Source organism: Myodes glareolus, chromosome 4, assembly GCF_982192425.1.
Source record: "Myodes glareolus chromosome 4, mMyoGla1.1, whole genome shotgun sequence".
Classification (NCBI taxonomy): domain Eukaryota; kingdom Metazoa; phylum Chordata; class Mammalia; order Rodentia; family Cricetidae; genus Myodes; species Myodes glareolus.
The window spans coordinates 24,962,018-24,970,579 of record NC_142029.1 but is presented as its reverse complement, the minus strand read 5'-3'; the positions used below and the strand labels follow the sequence as shown (position 1 = coordinate 24,970,579).

General features: G+C 43.4%; 1 pseudogene; it reads right to left on the bottom strand.

Moving 5' to 3' along the window:
• Window positions 1–4,418: 4,418 nt before the first annotated feature.
• On the bottom strand, window positions 4,419–5,541 carry LOC125393738 (E3 ubiquitin-protein ligase RING2 pseudogene; annotated as a pseudogene).
• Between the last annotated feature and the right edge of the window lie 3,021 nt (window positions 5,542–8,562).

The following is an 8,562-nucleotide window of genomic DNA, read 5'->3' as shown; positions in this document are numbered from 1 at the left end:
AGAAACCCACCCTGGCTCTGAAGCCAGAGCCAGTGAAAGAAATGCTTTAGCCTCAACCCAGACCCAAAGAAATGCACCCTGACTCCGAGACCAGTGCCAAAGAAACATACTTTGTCCCTAGAATCAGAATCAGTGAAAGAAATATATCCTGCCCCAAAGCTTAAAAAGGCCAATGAAAGAAACACACTTTGGCTCTGAGATCAGTCAGCTCTGCCCCTGACCAATTCAACTAACCAATTCCTGAGCAGGGAAAAACTAACCAATTCTTTTTCCTGGGAAAATTCCACCCCTAAGAAGCCCTATATAAGCCCTGCACCTTTTCAGTTAGTGCTTCTTCTTCCATCATGGTAAAGGCAGTCACTCTTCTGGATTCTTCCCTCCCAATAAATCTGTTGAAAAAAGTTTGGGTGAAGACCTTTTTTCGCCTGAGCACAGACTCCGTGGGACTTTGGCTGGGGAAGTCTTCCCCTACAGCACTTGTTACGACTTAGCCAGAAAAGTCAGAAGAGGAGTGGAGCAGGGCTGTAACTCTGGTGCGAGGGAAGCCTTCTCCTGTTGGAGCGTTCTGCCACTTTGTGGAAACCTTCACTAGAACAGGGATGTAAGCTGCTACCCTTACCATGGCCTGCACTCACCCACCCGAACTGTAACACTCAGTATTCCCTGGCTCCCGACTGCCAGGATCCCTTTCCTTCTGAGCTGTGCCATCCCCAGACAGCTCAGAATGTGTGCACTTTTGCTGCAAAAATCATGAGAACCAGAATTTGGATCCAACAGCTACCTAAAAGCAGATCATGGACATACTTTAAGGCTCTAACCCTAGTGCAACCGTAGGAGTTGTGGGCATAGATAGGAGGATCTGGTAGATTTGCTGGCTGCTAGACTAGTTCTTTTTTTTTTTTAAGATTTATTTATTTATTATGTATACAACATTCTGCCTCCACGTATGCCCGCACGCCAGAAGAGGGCGCCAGATCTCATTACAGATGATTATGAGCCACCATGTGGTTGCTGGGAATTAAACTCAGGACCACTGGAAGAGTAGCCAGTGCTCTTAGCCACTGAACCATCTCTCCAGCCCCTAGACTAGTTCTTAGATTAAGGGAGAGACCCTGTCTCAAAAAGAAGGTGGAGAGCCGGGCAGTGGTGGGGCATGGTGGTTCCATGTGAGTTCGAGGCCAGCACAGTATACAGAGTGAGTTCAAGGACAGTCAAGGCTACACAGAGAAATCCTGTCTCAAAAAAAAAAAAAAAAAAAAAAAAAAGGAAAGAAAGAAAGAAAGGAAGAGAGGGTGGAGAATGCTAAGAGCAGTGCACTCAACATCTTTCTTTGGCCTCTGCGCACGTGCGCGCGCACACACACACACACACAAAATTCCATTTTTATTTTTCCATTTCACTACTAATTTTTCTCTTTGAATCCTGTGCTTAACGACTGCGTGGACATATGAACCAACACATTCTATTGAATACTTTTGGCATTTTTCCCTTTTGATGTGTGTATGTGACTATGTTTGAGTAGATAGACATGCGAGGGTAGTATATATGTGGAGGGAGCTGATTCCTTATGTCACATGGACTCTGTGGTTTGAACTCAGGTACTCAGGCTATGAAGCAGGCAATTTTACTTAAACTGAGCTACCTGCCAGCAACTGATACTTTATTTTTTTCCACTTTCTTTTCTTTTTTCTTCCTCTTCCTCCTCCTCTTCCTCCTCATCTTCTTCTTCTTCCTCCTCCTCCTCCTCCTTTTTCTTCTTGTTTTTCGAGACAGGGTTTCTCTGTAGCTTTAGAGCCTGTCCTGGAACTAGCTCTTGTAGACCAGGCTGGCCTAGAACTCACAGAGATCCGTCTGCCTCTGCCTTCCAAGTGCTGGGATTGAAGGCATGCTCCACCACCATCCAGCTTTCCCACTTTCTAAAGCAGACCACTTTCATTTAGGAGGATGCAACACTGTTGCACATCTGTATGCAGCTTCCTAAGCCTTCTCCAGGGCTCTGTGTCCAAGAAGTATTGGTTGAAGTGGCTCTACAATGATTTATGCATTCATACATTAATATACATATACACATAAATACATACATTAATATATGTAAAGTGTAGCATGAATAATAAAAATGCAGAGACATGAGGGTGGAAAGATGGCTCAGAGGTTAAGAGCACTGGCTGCTCTTTCAGCGGTCTGAGTTCAATTCCCAGTAACCATATGGTGGCTCACAACCATATATAATGAGATCTGGTGCCCTCTTCTGTCATGCAGGCTTACATGCAGGAAGAACAATATATACATAATATAAGTAAATAAATGGTTTTTCAATAACCACAATGAGAAGTTATTTAATAAAACCATTAATCTAATATGTTAACAACAAAATCTAAGCAATTACATCACAAAACAAGGGTTGTATCCAGCAAACATGCATTAATCATCTATAAGATTTAACATTACTCCAGAAAAGGAATTGGATATAAAAATTCTTATAATTTTGGTGTTTTGCAAATCTTATGACACAGATCACCAAAAAAATGTTAACACAGATTTCAATAATTTTCTTTAAAATTTAAAATATTGAAAAATAAAGATTTTTTAAAAATTGGTAAAAATTGAGTAAGCCTTTAAGTTTTCATACTTGGCTCAAGTTAAAACATCAAGCTGACCCCAATCTGTCAAAACAGGCAGATAAATGTTTATGACTAGACAGACTTAGTTACAATGGTACTTGGATGTCTACTTCCTTCTATCAAAACACTTTTGTAAGGGTTAAACTTTTCAATGCAAACATGTCTTCTGTAAATACTGTGAGAATATACACTTGGAGACATATAGAGACTCAAGACAGAAATGAAAACTAAGACTTAAGTCAATATTATTTCTGACTGGTCAGCGTAAAGCCTTGTGGCTCCCAAACTCTCAACACTGTCTCAATAGAAAACTAAGAATATGAGAATGACTATTGTTGGCTGATGCTCTACAGAACTGTCTCAGTATGGAAGCAATGATCACGCTCCATTAGCCTGCTTCTACAGAGTGGAATCGGCAGAGCACTAAGTTTATAAACACAGGGCAGCTCAAAATAAAAAGAACTCTTCAAACAGAAGCAACCTTTCTCTTTCATTTTTAGCTCTATGTGTCATGTTATTCTTGATGTAATAAGAAAAGAATAAGAGGATGCGTTTCATCAAGGCTAAAGTGCAAACTATCTCCATATCTCTGGTATTTTAATAGGGAAAAGCATCAAACATTTATAATAAAGAAACTGAACAGTAAAACTAATATAGAAGAAAAGAACTCTTAAATGTACAAGTGAGGAATATATTTCATGACCAATTAAAACCCTTCTTTCTTCGGAGAAATCTGTAAAAGAACCGTGTTCACAAAGAATTCTGTTGATGCTCTTTGATGACCAAAAATTCTAGACTTATGGCAGAAAACATAAGGGGGGGTGTGCAGAAGTCAAAAGTAAAAACCAAAAACATTGAATGACAATGGACACCAAGTTCATAAAGAACTTCTTTTTAAATGAGACACTATGTCAGAAAATACCATAAAAATAATAATCATATGAGATTTGTTTAAGCACAGTAAATTTGAGTCTTGGTCTTCGTGAAGATACTAGTTTATATACACAATTATAAATATACAAGACTCCAAGGTAAAAAGTTAGAATACATATTGTCTAACATTCTTCAGGCTAAAAAACTTTTGAAACAGGGAAGGATGGCTGATGGCTAGCTGAATCGTAAGCCAGGTGTGGTAATCAGGCTGATAATCCAAGTAATTGGGCAGGAGTATCGTTCCAAATTCAGGTCACCGTGGACTGCTCGGCAAGTTCCAGGCCAGGCAGCGCTATATAATGGACCCTGTCTCAAAAGATCAAAACCTGGAAGGTTGAAGGGCATGGTCGATCGGTAGTTAAAAATTAACCAGACTAGCTTAATATAAAAGATATAGCTTTAATAAACAGAAGAAAGGAAAACTTACAAAATCAGGCTTTCAGCGATCAGAGAACGCAGGGGGCAAAGACAGAGCAGCAAGGGCACTTCCATCTTTTATTTGTTTTGTGTGGCCCCAGGGGGACACACCCTAAGCAGAATGTGATTGGCTGAGGTTCCCCATCAGAAGGTGGGGGAAAAAAAAGGAAAAGAATACAGACCCACAAAAAACTCCTAGGTCAAAGCATCCTCCCCGAAAGGAAACAAACGTTCTGTGGAATACAATTTATCTATACTATAGGGGGCAGGGGCACTGAATTACTAGAGTCTTAAATAAGGGAAAACGAAGCTAACAGTGTGCACAAATCTGGCTCAGAAGGAATACTGAACATATCTCAGATTTGTCCGTGAAAGCAATGATGGTGCATCTTTACATGAAAGAAATAGGCTATGAAGAGTTCAGTCTTAGAATTGATTTTTCAAAGCTTATTTGTGCTCCTTGTTGGGTGCATAATAAAGTTCCATGGGTTTGTTCACCTTCCAGTACTTCTCACTGACCAATTCCAAAGAAAAGGAGCCATTTAATGCAGTTAACTTACCCCTGGCTGTCGCTGCGTAAATCGTGTACTGCTTCTCACTGGCCGTATCCAGGTTCATCTGGCTTGATTCTCCTTTGCTTCCAAGTTCTTCCAAAGCTGACCTCACAGCCAGATACTTGGATAAGTGAGCAACAGTAGCGTTGCCTGAAGTCTTTATGTACCGTGTCTGTGCACGGCCATCCTTTTCCACAAGTGTTGGGTGGGGCCTGAATACCAGTTCAATATCACTAGCACCATCCATTACTGGATCAATGGCCACTGTTGCTTTGTTATTATCAAGTTCAAGCTCAGAGTCATCAGTTGTTTTGGCCCGTTTGTTCCTAGGTCCTGCTTCCTGATTGCTCTGTGTGGATGCATGACTACAGTGTGGACTTTCACCATCATCTTCGGCTCCACTGGCGTTTTCAATGCGTGGCTTCTTGCCTCGCTGTGATCTATTCGTGGCCTGTGTCTTTGGTCCTTCCTCAGCGCTGTGGCTGAGTGCCTGCTGGTTGTTTTGCGTGTTGCTGCTGGCTGACACTCTCTCTTGATGAGCTTCATACTCCTCACGACTTGGATAAATCATGCTGATGAGCGCATCAAAAGTTGGGTCTGGCCTTAGTGATCTTCTAGAAACTAATTTTTTCCGACAGGTAGGGCATTCTTTGTTGCCACGTCTAAGGGCTGTGGTAATGCAATCCGCACAGAACCGATGTAAACACTCCTTCGTAGTCATGGTCTTCTTCATAAGATCCAAACAAATTGGGCACATGAATTCACTGTGTAGACGTCCAGGTGAGACCACGATTTCCAAGTCATCTGTTATTGCCGCCTGAGGTGTTCGTTGTGATTCATATAAACTGAGTTCCCATGTTTCGCTCTGTGGTTGAGTTCTGTTTGTCTGCCCAGCCCGAGACATTGCTGCTTCTGGCCCAGCTCGAGGCTCTGAGAGCAAGACTCAAGGATCAACCACAGGAGTCCCCGCACAATATAGCAATGAATAAGTCTTTAAAGAACAAAATAAAATAGTTATAGGGGTCAAAGCTGAAGATCAGAGAAGCAGAGCAGTAAGACACTGGAGAGACCTTTTCCCTCTACCAATGCTCAGACTCCACACACCAGTGAATTCCTGTCTCTTCCCCTTTATATTCCTCTCTCCACCCAGCGAGATCGCTCCTGGCTCCGCCTCCCTAGTGCTGGGATTAAAGGTGTGTGAATCCCAAACACTGGGATTAAAGGTGTGAGCCACCACCACCTGGACCTGTTTCTGGATCAATTTTGTGTAGCTCAGGGTAGCCTTGAACTCACAGAGCTCTGTCTGCCCCTGTCTCCCGAGTCCTAGGATTAAAAGTGTTTGCCACCACTCCCTGGCCTCTCATGGATTAATTAGCTTTGCATCCTGATCTTCAGGCAAACTTTATTTCTTAAAATACAAATAAAGTATCACTACAGTAAAGGCCTGAGGCTGACATTGCCTTTTCTTTTCTTTTTCTTTTTTGCTTTTTTGACACAGGGTTTCTCTGTGTCGCTTTGAAGCCTGCCTTGGCACTAGCTCTGTAGACCAGGTTGGCCTTGAGCTCACAGAGATGGATCCTCCTGCCTCTGCTTCTTGAGCGCTGGGATTAAAAGTGTGTGCCTCCACCACCCGGCCACATTAGTTTTGATTTTCATAACCCTCGGATGTTGCCATGGGCTGTTTCAGGTTGTGACACACACTTGGTGTTGCTGCATTTTACAACACACGTGTTTTGGTATTTGAGAGCCTTACACACTGTGCTGATTTCAGTGAGATTTGGCCTATAAACGTAGACATTTGAATTTTTAATCTCCAGTTGTGTGACCCTGGGCAGAGTTAGGTGTGACCTTGCTGGGAGGAAGCACATCACTGGCTGGGACTGGAGGTTTCAAAGCCCTGCACTGTTCGCCATTAGTGTTCTGCCCCCTGCTCCAGGTTCTAGATGTGAGCTCTCAGCTCTTCCTCATGCCATGCTGCATCAGCTCCCTGCCATGATGAACTCAGCCCTCTGGAACCATCAGCCCAAATCAGCTTCCTTCTGTAAAGGGCTTCGGTCATCGAGTTTTCTCACAGACTCCACCAGAGTAATACACATGCCTGGGAAATAGGGACATGGTTCCTAAAAGACCTGTTGATGAGAGATAACTCTGTAGGATTTCAGTTTGTTACCAGCCAGACTGTGCACACAGCTTCATCCCTGTGGGGGTCCCTACACGGGGCACAGTGGCAGTGAAATGATCTGCAGAGGAGCAGAAATAAAACTCGGTTCAACATGACTTAACCAGACTGGGTCAAACTTCTGGAGTCTGACACCAAGCGTGGTCTGTCTGTCTGTCTGTCCGTCCGTCCGTCCATCCATCCATCCATCCATCCACATCCATCCATCCACCCATCTACCTATCTATCTATCTCTATCTATCTATCTATCTATCTATCTATCTATCTATCTATCTATCTATCTATCTATCTATCTAACATATTTAAATAGTAAAACCTCGGGAGAAAGTTTCCTCATGACAATTATAACAACAAAGCTTAAGGCATGGCTACATTGAACTCCCTTATGAAGTGTGTGTCTTTTGCTGAGCACTTGTGACTCTTCCACAAGAGGGTTCTGTTGACTGAGGAGTAATGCTCAGGATAAGAGCTAGGAAGGGTTTCTGATAAGCATAAGGATGGGTTCTACTGACTGTAAAATAATGTTCAGTAATCTGAAGGAGTCTGGGTAGGGGTGGCTTCAAAGGGAACCAAAAGTTCACCAGGTTATTTCTTCTGTTGGAAAAAAAGTCGTATGTTTAATAATTCTGGCTTTGCTGGTGTTATCTGTAAGCTTTGTGTTTAACAGTTATGGTGCTGGAGAGATGGTTCAGAGGTTAGGAGCACTGGCTGCTCTGTCAGAGGTCCTGAGTTCAATTCTCAGCAACCACATGGTGGCTCACATTCATATATAATGAGCGGGGGTGGGGGGAGAAGGGGCCAGGGTTTTAAGCAGATGCAGTAATCTTGTATCATCTCAGGCTGGGCTAAAGATCCGTCAGGGAAATACCTCTTTAGGAATGTAGTCAATTAACCCAACCCCTGGGGTTAACAGGGGCCACTGGAGAAAAAGAGGAGGAGGTCTGCACCCAGAGGTTTATCCAACTGCATTCTGGGGGCAGAAGGGTGGAGGGGTCCATACAATCTGCTCTGGATCGTAAAAGAGTACCCCAATCATGCCCAGTTGAATATAATCTTGTTCCCCAGGTGGATCCATCAACCCAAATAAAATGTAGGGGATTGTTTGTTGTAGGGCAGCTGGAGTATCTTTGGTATCTTTCAAACAGGTGGCTATGTCAACTGTTGCCAATAGAAGAAAATCTGAGCCGGGCAGTGGTGGCCCACGCCTTTAATCCCAGCACTCGGGAGGCAGAGACAGGCGGATCTTTGTGAGTTCGAGACCAGCCTGGTCTACAAGAGCTACTTCCAAGACAGGCTCCAAAACCACAGAGAAACCCTGTCTCGAAAAACAAACAAACACAAACAAACAAAAAAAGATAATCCCAGCCGGGCGGTGGTGGTCCATGCCTTTAATCCCAGCACTCGGGAGGCAGAGCAGGCAGATCTCTATGAGTTCAAGGCCATCCTGGTCTACAAGAGCTAGATCCAGGACAGGCTCCAAAGCCACAGAGAAACCCTGTCTTAAAAAAGATGCCGGAACAGAGTTGAATTAGGGTGTGACACCTTGAATCCTGTTAAGTCTTTTTGTAATATCTCTCCCAAGAGTGTAGGGGAATTTTTGAACTCTTCGAGTAGTCATTGTTAGGAATATTTCCTAACGCGAGCTTCCTGCCCACCCAAAAATTCCCAATCAAGACAAATTAAACAAGCCAAATTAAGGAATATCCAAGTTTAATGGGAGATCTGCGCTCGCGGGTGGCCCCAGGGGGAAGCTGGGAAGCTGCAGGTGTTGGACTCTAGTGTCCAAACCGAGAAGGAGTCGCCCCTAGAGACCACCTCATACACCACAGCCGATGCAAAAGCATGAGGATTTTATTAT